The sequence below is a fragment of the Myotis brandtii genome, unplaced genomic scaffold (assembly GCF_000412655.1).
Source record: "Myotis brandtii unplaced genomic scaffold, ASM41265v1 scaffold292, whole genome shotgun sequence".
Classification (NCBI taxonomy): Eukaryota; Metazoa; Chordata; class Mammalia; order Chiroptera; family Vespertilionidae; genus Myotis; species Myotis brandtii.
This window is the reverse complement of record NW_005361156.1, coordinates 438,453-450,362: the sequence shown is the minus strand read 5'-3', so window position 1 is coordinate 450,362 and position 11,910 is coordinate 438,453. Positions and strand designations below refer to the sequence as shown.

Below are 11,910 nucleotides of genomic sequence, written 5' to 3'. Positions count from 1 at the left end.
CTCAGACGCCCTGATTCCTTCCTGGAGGAGCAAGGACAGGCCCGGGTCCTACAGTGGTTCCCAGGGCTTCACACCCCTCCCACCCCCGCCCCTGAGTGATCATGTCTTCTGTCTGTACCTTACCAGACCTGCCCCAAGCCCACCCTCCATAACTCTAGGCACTTAGCGTCCAGGACCAGGGAGCCCAGGCCAGGCTGATGCTGGCTGGGTGCCAGGGGCACTGGGTGCAGGGGGAGAATTCAGACCAAGGAAAGGAGGGGCCGGACTGTCCACAGCGGTCGGAAGTACAGTGGTGGGCAAAGTGCGCAGAACCTTGGTGTGGCTGAAATTCCAAGACCGGGAAATCAGGGGACAGTTTCCTCATTGGGCTCAGGGAGCAGGTCAGCTTGCTCCTGGTCCTCTCATTTTCTGCGCAAGTTCTGGAATGAGGCCTTACACTGGTTCTCTAGTGGGGCTGCCGACGCCTCAAACTGAGTTCAGTCCCATCCGCATCACCACTAACTTCCACCCGGTTATTTCCATTTTGGGTAAGAGACACAACCATCCACCCAACTGCTCCCATCAGCAGCCTTCGAGTCACGAACTGCTCATTCACCATTACTCACCAAGCCCTCCGCTTCCCAGTACTTAGCTCTGACCCCGCCAGAAGCCCGCTGCCCCGTGGGCAGTCCTTCATTTCTGGCCTGGGTCTTCTCACAGCCTCTACATGAGTGACCTGCTCGGTTTCACTCCCCACTCCAACCCATTCTCCACCTTTAAGCTATAGGTTCCTTCCAACTGGCCATCTGCCCAGTTGCTCCCTCCTAGAATTCTTCACTGTCCTGACAGAGGCTGGACCCTTGGTGGTCTCCTCTCAGGCCCTCCCTATCTCTTATCCTCGTGTTGGCCCCTCCTCGCCTTTGTCCTTGATCCTGTAGTTCTCTCTGCACCAACTATTCTTCCTTCCTTCTTAGGGAAGGCTACCCAGTCTGAGGGAATGCTACCTCCTCCAGGAAGCCCTCCTGACCTCCCTTCCTCCTCCTCAGGCCCTTTCATCCCTTGTACTCCATTACTACTTTTTTGCACTCATTACCTTCCCCACTGAGAGTCCCTGTGCCTCTTTTTCTGTACCCCTGACCCCTGGTAGGGTGCCTGGTGCATGCAGCCAACATTGATTGATCACTAAGTGTGTGCCAAGCCTGTCCTGAGCATTTTGGGGGGTATTATCTAATCCTCACAATGACCCTCTGAGGAAGAAATCACCATTACTCTCATTGTTTGAAAAAGGAAATAGTCCTAGGAAGGTTAACCACCTTGCCCAGGGTCAGGCAGCTATAGAGAACTGAAACTATGGCTAGACAGGCTGAGCCTGGTCCATGTGGCTCATGCACGACCTGCCTCTTACACCAAGGCTCAGGGGGCTTCTGGTGACCAGTGATGGGCCCAGGAGGGATGGGAGTTGCCTTCCCCTAGGCCTCCCAGCACTGGCAGGGCTCTGGGGTGGGATGGGCTGTGGCTGTGGAAGGGAGTGGCCAAGGATACACAGCTCTGCCTTCTCCCTCACAGCTAAGTCCCCGGCTTGAAACCACAGTGTCATGAGCCCCTGGCTTGTCACTGTGCAAGTGGGGATTTCCAGAAATAAAGAAGAAGGGGCTTTGGGAAACTCAGGTAAGAGGCCCTGATAGGGAGGCATAGAGAGATGTGGGTTGGGGTCCTTATCCTCCAAGGAATTTAATGGGGGCAAAAGGGCCCACTGTCCCCACTTGGTCCCCAGTTGGTGGCAGAGAGAGAAGTCCAATGGAATTCTGCAAGACCCGAGGGCAGAGAGGGAGATGGCTGGAGAGAAAACGACAATGACAATAAGATTCCAAATGGCCTCAAATGATTGGAAAGATGAACTTATCTAAAGAAGCCATTTCAAAGAAGAAAGAAGAGAGTGGAATAGTCTGACGCATGGCCTTAACAAGAACATCAGGGCCCAGCCAGTGTGACTCAGTGGTTGAGCATTGACCTGTGAACCAGGAGGTCACAGTTAGATTCCCAGTCAGGGCACATGCCCAGGTTGCGGGTTCAATCCCCAGTGTGGGGAATGCAGGAGGCAGCCAATTAATGATTCTCTCTCATCGCTGATGTTTCCATCTCTCTCTTCCTTCCTCTGTGAAATCAATACAAATATATTTTTAAAAAGAATATTGAGAAACTGGAGAGAAGCAAGCGTTCCAGGCAGGGTGCTCTCTCCCTGTGAACAGTCCCATTCTCCCTGTGAGTTGTCAGGAAGATACGCTAGAGGGGGCTTAATGCCGGGACATGACCCCCTGTTCTCTTGACCTGGCTACACAAGTGGCCCAGGAAAGGCTGGGAGGAGATGGAACAAAAAACTTAGTTGTGCTAGTGGGGAGATGAGTAAAGGCGATTTTTTGTACGTTAAAAAAATTTGGCTTATAAAATGATACAAGTTATTTTTATTTTTATTTTTTTAATCCTCACCTAAGGATATGCTTTTTATTGATTTTTTAGAGAGAGAGGAAAGGGGGCTAAAGAGAGAGAGAGAGAGAGAAAACATCCATGTGAGACATCAATTAGTTGCTTCTAACTGGGGACTGAACGCGCAACCTAGGTATGTGCCTTGTCCAGGAATCGAACTGCAACCTTTTGGTGAACTGAGCCACCTGGCCAGGGCCCTTGTTATTTTTTAAAATAAAATATGTCCTGTAGGTAAACACAGCAGATAGAAGTGGGACCTGCAGCCACTTGGTCACTGGTAGAGGGCGCCTTGGGCTGTCCCTGACCACCAGGGAGCAGTGTGAGGCTCTCTCCCTGGGCCATGGAAGGAAGGAAGGAAGGAAGGAAGGGAGGGCGGGAAGGAGGGAGAATCCTGCGGGTTTACAGTAAACCAGGCCCTGGCACTGAGCCTGACACAGGCAGCAGGCTCTCAGAAAGGGTACACAAGAGACACCGACTGCTCTGGACCCTCCCTCTGATCTGGGCTCAGCACCCTGAAGGCCAGCCCGACCTTCTCACCTCCACCAGTCGGTTCACAATCTCCTGGCTATCTGCCTTCCACCCTAAGCCACTCATCTGACATTTAGTGAGCATCTACTGTGTGTAGACACCAAGCTAGGCTCTGGGGATACAAAATTTAGGAAGAGCGTTCCTACCCTCTAGGACAGCGGTTCTCAACCTGTGGGTCGCGACCCCTTTGGGGGTCGAACGACCCTTTCACAGGGGTCGCCTAAGACCATCGGAAAACACATATATAATTACATATTGTTTTTGTGATTAATCACTATGCTTTAATTATGTTCAATTTGTAACAATGGAAATACATCCTGCATATCAGATATTTACATTATGATTCATAACAGTAGCAAAATTACAATTATGAAGTGGCAACAAAAATAATTTTATGGTTGGGGGTCACCACAACATGAGGAACTGTATTAAAGGGTCGCAGCATTAGGAAGGTTGAGAAGCACTGCTCTAGGAGCTCACAGCCATGGGGGCTGGACTTGTCCCAACCCTCAACTGGAAAAGTGGTCACCAGGAGAGGTGATACAAAGGAGGGAGGGGCTGGGCTGCTTGGACTGCCTCCAGGGCAGTGATCTAGGAATGAGGTGTTAAAAGAGGAAGAGGGTTTGAGCAGGGAAGGTAGAGATCTAGCTTGTACTTAAATCACAGAATGCTGGACAGCTGGTTCTGAGATGGAAACAGGTGGACACATTTTGGTGTGGACGATCTGAGAGGCAGTTAAGTGACAAGCAGCAGGATGGGGAAGAGTGCACAGATGAATGACCTGAAGATGCATGAAACACTGCTAACAGTGGAGCCCCCTGGGGACCTGATGGGGAAGGAGACTACCCATTATGGATATTCTCATATGTACTGATTTTTACAGAGAGGAAGGGAGAGGGAGAGAGAAACATCAATGATGAGAATCATTGATTGGCTGCCTCTTGCACGCCCCCTACTGGGGACCAAGCCAGCAACCTGGGCATGTGCCCTTGATCAGAATTGAACCCAGGACCCTTCAGCCTGCGGGCTGAGGCTCTATCCACTGAGCCAAACCCGTTATGGCTGTATTGATTTTTTACTAGGTGCATTTTACCTTTAAAAACCATAAGAGAGGGAGGAATGGGGAGCAAGTGCTTAATGGGTACAGGGTTCCTTTTGGGGCATAAAAATGTGGAACTAGAGGTGGTGTTTGTACAGCCTGTGAATTCCCTAAATACCACTGAATTGTTCACTTTAAAATGGTTAAATTCAGACCTGGCTGGTGTGGTTCAGTTGGTTGGAGTGTCGCAGTGCATGGAAAGTTTGCTGGTTCGCTTCCCGGTAGGGGCGCATGCCTAGGCAGAGAGTTCTATCCCAGGTGGGCGTGTGTACAGGAGATCAATGCTTCTCTCAGACATCAATGTCCCTGTCTCTGTCTCTGTCTCTCTTCCCCTCTCTTTAAAAGTAAGTGGTTGAGCCCTGACCAGTTTAGCTCAGTGGATAGAGCGTCAGCCTGCAGACTGAAGGGTCCCAGGTTCGATTCCAGTCAGGGGCATGTGCCTTGGTTGCGGGCACATCCCTAGTGGGGGGTGTGCAGGAGGCAGCTGATCGATGTTTCCCTCTCATTGATGTTTCTAACTCTCTATCCCTCTCCCTTCCTCTCTGTAAAAAATCAATAAATATTTTAAAAATCAGTGGTTGAGCGTCAACCTACAAACCAGGAGGTCATGGTTCAATTCCTGGTCAGGGCAAATGCCTGGGTTGTGGGCTTGATCCCCAGTGTGGGGCGTGTAGGAGGCAGTCAATTAATGATTCTCTCTCATCATTGATATTTCTATCTCTCTCTCCCTCTCCCTTCCCTTCCTCTCTGAAAGCAATAAAAATATGTATTTCTTAAAAGATTAAAAAATAAATAAGAATCACTAAAACATATCCTTGGGTAAGGATCAAAAAATAAATAAAAATTAAAAATAAATAAAATTGTTAAATTCAATCTTAAAAAAAAGATAAAAACAAAGCTCTTCCTTGGCTGGCTAGAGATGAGGACTTGAAATGGCACACAATTACCATGGACCAAGCCCAAAAAAGGGTTCACCTGAGGTGGTGGTGGGAGCAGGAGAGGAGGGTGCTTCCGCCTGGTTGAGGTCCTAGCAGACACTGTGGCCACTTGAGCTGACCCGGCCTGAGGCGGGCAGGCTTCTGAAACAGCAGATACAGCCCTGCCCCCTGCTCCCCACGCCAGGTCATTCCTCACCAGTTCTGGCCTGTGTTGGAGTGTCTTCATGTCAACCATAAGATGATCCTAAGCATGCTATGGTAAAAAGCTGTTACTGTAGGGATTGTTGGTGGCACCCCCCAACCATAGGCCCCAGAAATGCACACTGCCATGTGAGCCAATGCACACCCATCTCTCTCTCAGAACACCCTATTATACTAGCAGCACAGGCAGGACCACAGGGGGGCTCCTGCTCTCAGGGGCTGACCGTCTCCAGGGGAGGAAATGGAGAGAAAAGCGTTGTCTTCTGGGGCCTCAGGGACAGTGTCCTGGTGCAGGGGCACTGCAGCCGACTGAGGGGTGGGACGTGTCCTGTGTAAAGGCCTGGAGGCAGAGGCTCTTGGCTCAGAGGAGGAACTGGAACCCACCTGGCACCAAGCTTCCATTCATCTGTCCTACCAGGACTTCTCAAACCCGGGCCAGGGCCCCACCCATCAGAGCAGCAGCAGAAGCGCTGCCAGAAAGCACTGGTCTTGGACTCTGAGCAGCCACGAAGGAAGAGAGAGGGGCAGGAGCCTGTCTGTGTGCTGAGCACAGCGAGGAAGCCGAATGGAAGGGAAGAGAGAGAAGCAGCAGTTTCACAGAAGGGCAAAAGCCCCAAAGCAGCTGCAGGGAGGATGGGAAGGGCACTGGAAGGAGCCAGACAGGCAGAGAAAAAGGGCTATGTTTTCATTTATATCACACGATTAAAACCCTAGGTATTAGGAAAGACACTAACATTGACCCATATAACCTTCCAGATGAAACATTTTCATTTTGATGAACATGACTTTTTGATACTGAATTTTCCATATGACAGGGATCCAAGCAATTCTTGACTGAGACATTTGGTTGCTCCTCTCATTCCTCTTATTTATGGAGCACGTCTACATGACAGGCTGTGTGAACAAGAGCAAACAAAAAACTAGGAAAGAACTTGGTTCACACTGGCCTTGGCAGCAATTGGAGCAGGGTATGCAGCTCCTGTAATGGACAGAAACTTTTCTTACTGTTCAATCAGCTAATGCAGTCTTTATTTATTTATTTTTAAGTATATTTTTACTAAAGGTCCAGTGCATGAAATTTACTAAAGGCCCTGGCCGGCGATCAGGGCCAATCTGTGGGGCGACCAGCGGGGTGATGGTGGTGGTGGGGGGCCCTGCTGGCCCCTGCCTTGGCTGGCCTGGTGCTGCCAGCTTGCCACCACCCTTCCCTGCCTCTCCCCCTCCATACTGGCACCTGCTTTGGCTGGCCTGGGGCCTGCTGGCTGGGGGCAGCTCCTGCATTGAGCGTCTGCCCCCTGGTGGTCAGTGCATGTCATAGCAACTGGTCCTTCCACAGGTCATTCAGCCGTTCGGTCGATTTGCCTATTAGGCTTTTGTTATATAGGAAGGATTGATTTCAGAGAGGAAGGGAGAGGGAGAGACAGAAACCTCAACAATGAGAGAGATTCATTGATTGGCTGCCTCCTGCACGACCCCCACTGGGGATCAAGCCCAAAACCTAGGCATGAGCCCTGATCAGGAATCGAACCTGGACCTCCTGGTTCATAGGTCAACGCTCAACCACAAGCCAGCTGGGCTAATGCAGTCTTTTTAAAAATATATATTTTTATTGATTTCAGAGAGGAAGGGAGAGGAATAGAAACATCAATGATGAGAGAGAATCATTGATTGGCTGCCTCCTGCACGCCCCCTACTAGGGACCAAGCCAGCAACCTGGGCATGTACCCTCGACTGGAATTGAACCCGGGACCCTTCAGTCTGCAGGCCGATGCTCTATCCACTGAGCCAAACCAGCTAGGGCTAATGTAGTCTTTTAAATTCTTCAAGGGAGCACTCTGGCCAGTATGACTCAGTTGCTTGGGCGTTGTCCCGTGCACCAAAAGGTTGCCAGTTGATTCCTGGTCAGGGCACCTACCTGGGTTGCAGGTTCAGGTTTGATCCCTGGGGTGCATGTGGGAGGCAACCAATTGATAAGTTGCTCTCACATCCATGTATGTATCTCTCTCTCCCCCTCCCTCCTTCCCTTCTACTCTCTAAAAATCAATGGAAAAAAATATCCTTTGGTGAGGATTAACAACAAAAAAAATCTTCAAAGGAGCAATGCTCCTTCAAGTCCAGTGGTTCCTTCTCCTCCACGGATGTTCCCAGTTCTGAATATGATGCATCCAGGACTCCCCATCCCCCATCCCATTTATTTTCCCAATCATTATTTCACAGTGATTTTGTTGCATTTGTTCTTGTTAATTTTTGTTTAGGATTCAAAGTAAAACTGACCAAACATATTACTAAGTAACCTATTTTCACTTATCCAAAATTGAATTGTGCTGCAAAGCCACACATTCTCTCACTATACATTTTTACACAGTTCTTGCAATTTTTTATTACATTCATTTAAATACTCCAAAGTGTCAGCCCACTTATCCATTTTTCAGCCAATAACCATTCGAGATGAAAGGTAAAAATTCACACTTTTTCCTCTTCAGTGTTTAACTTGTTTTTGACAAAACATGTCCTTTGCCAGTCAGTGCCCTTCAGTATGAAATAGAGCAGACGTCTGCTCCTGTCTCTTCGCATGAAGATAAAAACAGGCTGGGACTTTGCACTGCAGGAGCTTCCCTGCTGTGGATGGCCTCACTGGGCCAGAGCAGAACTGCAGTCTCCCTCTGGCCAGGGCCCTTCTCACTGTGAACTAACCAAGCAGCCAGGTAGTACACCTGTGGATTCAGCAATCTGAAGTGGAAGGTGTTGTTGGTTGGTGTGTCTCTGTCATGTCTTGGGTCAGTGTGTCCACTGACTTTGCTTCCTCAGTCCCAAGCGTAGTGTTGACAAATTCCACATGGTTGGGTAAAAGGAGCCTGTCTGCCAGTGTGGGGGGGGGCATTTCATCTTTAGCGACAAGTCACATGTACCTAACTTCTCAAGTACAATCTGACACTAACATAACAAAGACCATAGAGTTTTTACAGCGGATAATCATTATTATTATTTTTTTAAATCCCCATGCTTCTCTGCCTTAGCGTTGTTGGGGGAAGCACCATGAGGTATGCTTGGTACACCATGCCATTTGGTAACTTCTCCGTGCAAACAAGACATTTAGGCAGGGAAAAAAAAGATATTTAAGCAAAGACAAAAACAGGACATATGAATACATGTTTGAGACAGTAGGTATACTACCTAATTAGTGACATTAAAAAAAAATCAGTGTCAGTCTTGTGAATTTGATGATATTCTGGATTTAATAAAAATGTGGGAAAGTAGATATCTATAAAAATTAAATCTATTCCTGGAACAGAAAAAGGACTACAGAAAAATTCGGGGGGGGGCATAATTTAATTTAATAGCATTATAATAATGTTATTTTCTTTGTTGTGATAAATGTATGATATTAACAGTGGGGAAGCTGGAGAAAGAATATAAGGAACTCTGTACCATCTTGTAACTCTTCTGTAAATCTAAATCTAAAATTATTTCAAAATAAAAGGTTAATGGCTATTGGAGGGACAGCGGTGATCACATGCCCAGTGCTGGGAAGAAGTGGATTCCCATTCCAGGCCATTATCAGAAAAGCTAAGTGTGCTGCATAGTAAGGATCAGAAGATCCGATCCTGATTACAGAATCTTGGGTTGTCTCCCACCTCATCCTTTCAAACAATCCCAGAAGATCTATAAGATTCACTGGGAAAACACTAGGAGTTCTTGGAAGAGCAAGAAGAAAGAGGATTATTGGTTGAAATAAAAACAGGGTTGAATGAGTTCCAGAAAGCAGGGTTCGCAAACTCGTGGACAACAATCTGCAGAAGAAGACAACTTCAAAAAACCAACTAGAAGCAATATGCAGAGAAGTAAGATGACAGCTGGTCCACAGCAGAATCTGGAACCAGCCCTCCCAGGCAGATGGCGGGGGAGGGGGTTGCTCTGTAGAGAACCCCCCTTCTGGATTGGTGGGGAAGACAAGAAAGAACAAGCAGAAGACTCCTGGAAACAGGGATGGTGGCAGTACCAGCAAAGCCCCTCAGCCATCTCGGAAGAAAAGGGCCCGGGCTGACCCCACTGTTGAAAGTGAGGATGCATTTAAGAATAGAATGGATTGTCAAGGGCGGGGGGGAAAAAAGGAGACATATGTAATACTTTTTGTAATACTTTAAGCAATAAAAAAAAAAAGAAAAATTAAAGCCAGAACTAGCATATGACCCAGCAAAAAAAAAAAAAATTAAAATTATATCTTTTAGATTAAATTTTTAATGTAAGGGCCTAAAATGTGGGGAAAAACATTATTCAAAAGATAAAGCCATATTTGGGGAGGGGGTGGTAATAATTGCACTTCTTACTCATGTTGTCAGGGCAGGTGTGACATCAAAAATAAGTGCTAACCTCCCATCCATTCAGAGCAGAATGGGTGAGTGTGTATATTTGTTGAAATGTCTGGGCTGGGGCTACCTTCTGCCTCAAAGCTGAGCACAGAGACTTTATATTGTTTGTATCTTTATTAAAATGTCAGCTGCTGCCATTTATTATGTAAAAAAAAAAAAAGAATAGAATGGATGTTACAGGGAAGATTCCTGAAGAATTAAAACCATGGCTTTTTGAGGATTGGGACTTAGTTACCAGGCAGAAGGAGCTATTTCAATTCCCTGCTAAGAAAAATGTAGATGCCATTCTAGAAGAGTATGCAAGCTGCAAGAAATCACAGAGAAATGTCAGCAATAAGGAATACGCAGTGAATGAAGTTGTTGCAGAAATTAAAGAATACTTCAACGTGATGTTAGGCACTCAGCTGCTCTACAAATTTAAGAGCCGAAATCCTCTTGGCTCACCCTGATGCGCCCGTGTCCCAAGTTTATGGAGCACCACAGTGAGATTATTTGTAAGAATTGGAGCAATTCTGGCATATATGCCCCTTGATGAGAAGAGCCTTACATTATTGTTGGACTATTTGTGTGATTTCCTAAAATATCTGGCAAAGAATGCTGCATCTCTGTTAACTGTCAGTGATTACAAAGTAGCTTTGGCTGAGTACCACCGCAAAGCCCTGTGAGGGTCTACTGAGCACTCGTTATTATGTCTGGTATCCATAAACACTCATTTTGTCCTTAGTCTTTTTCTTGTATAATTGATGTCCTTTAAAATTGTTAATGTATAACAGGGCTTATATTTCAGTTTTTCTGTTTTGTTTTAAACAGAAAATAAAAGGAGTACAAGCTCCTTTTATTTCAAAGTTGCTACCAGTGTATGCAGTAATTAGACAAAAAAAGAAACATTCAGTAGAACATTTTCTTGTATAGTTGACAACATTGCTTGAATGCTGGTGGTTCTATCCCTTTGACACTACACAATTTTCTAATTATGTGTTAATGCTGCGTGATAAAAATGCCCTGATTCCTAGTGCCAAAGGTTCTACGCAATGTATATACCTGAAAACCCATGCATCTGTGCTCTTTTTTAAATGGTGCTTGAAGTAAAACAGCCCATCCTCTGCAAGTCCATCCATGTTGTTCCTTAGGCATTCTATCTTTGCTCAGATTGCTGAAGGATGGTGGTTTGTCTCATGGTTTTTGTATTTGAGTCTAATGCACGTTCTAACATGATAGAGGCAATGCTTTATTGTGTAGCCGCGGTTTTCTGGAGAAGTTGATATTTAAGGAACTGTATTTCAGATCTTAAATAAAATTTGTTTCTAAATTTCAAAGCAAAAAAAGTTTAAAAAAACTTAATCTATTAAATATTTAAAAAATATTTTATTTTTATTGATTTCAGAGAGGAAGGAAGAGGGAGAGAGAGATAGAAACATCCATGATGAGAGAGAATCATGGATTGGCTGCCTCCTGCAAGTCCCCCACTGGGGATCGAGCCCACAACCCGGGCATGTGCCCTTGATTGGAATCGAACTTGGGAACTTTCAGTTCATAGGCCGACACTCTATCCACTGAGCCAAACTGGCTAGGGCTTAAATATAAAATATTTAAGGAAACTAACACTTTATGGCTTCATGAAATGGGTAAGAGAAATTTGAAGGTCTTCTGAAATCTAAACTTTCTAAAACAAATTGTCCTGAAAAACTAAAAAAATTAAGCACCTTACCTAATAATAGATAAACATGCAAATTGACCATACCTTTGCTATGCCCCAAGCCACGCCCACCAGCCAATCAGAGTGACTATATGAAATTAAACCCAACCAAGATGGCGGCCAGCAGCCACGGAGCTGGAGCAAGCAGGAGGCTTGGTTGCCCAGTGATGGCGGAAGCCAAGCTTCCCGCCTGCCACGGCTGTCTCTGAGCTCCACTCAAGGCAACAAAGTTTCAATTATAGAAGATAAATACACCCCAGATACTTGCTTTCAGCCGGCCGTGGCCATGGAGCTGGAGCGAGCAGGAGGCTTGGGTTGCCCCTGGTGATGGAGGAAGCCAAGCTACTCGCCTGCCCTGGCTGGCTCTGAGCTCCACTCAAGGCTACAAAGTTTCAATTATAGAAGGTAAATAAATCCCAGAATAATAGAAAAAAAAAAGAAAAAAAGGAGAGGCTGGGAGCTTCCATCGCTGGGGGGCTTGGCCAGCCTGAAAACAGCCCTCAGACCTTCACCCAGACTGGCCAGGCACCCCAGTGAGGACCCCCCACCCTAAAGGGGGTGTGGCCAGCCTGAAAACAGCCATCAGCCCCTCACCCAGGCTGGTCAAACCTCCAT

The 11,910-nt window shown here is 46.7% G+C and overlaps 1 protein-coding gene and 1 pseudogene across 4 annotated transcripts in view; one reads left to right on the top strand and one right to left on the bottom strand.

The window, feature by feature from the left end:
* Window positions 1-2,500: 2,500 nt before the first annotated feature.
* The window catches only part of TBC1D24 (TBC1 domain family, member 24), a 31,365-nt gene continuing 21,955 nt past the window's right edge, over window positions 2,501-11,910 (bottom strand). For all 3 annotated transcript variants that reach the window (XM_005869360.2, XM_005869357.2, XM_005869358.2), the window contains exon 11: window positions 2,501-2,513. The gene's annotated coding sequence lies outside the window, so the exon portion shown is untranslated. The remainder of the gene's footprint in view (window positions 2,514-11,910) is intronic.
* LOC102261783 lies at window positions 8,550-10,924 on the top strand (annotated as a pseudogene). Its single transcript, XR_001362682.1, has 2 exons — window positions 8,550-9,318; window positions 9,780-10,924. The product of XR_001362682.1 is annotated as a mortality factor 4-like protein 2 (transcript).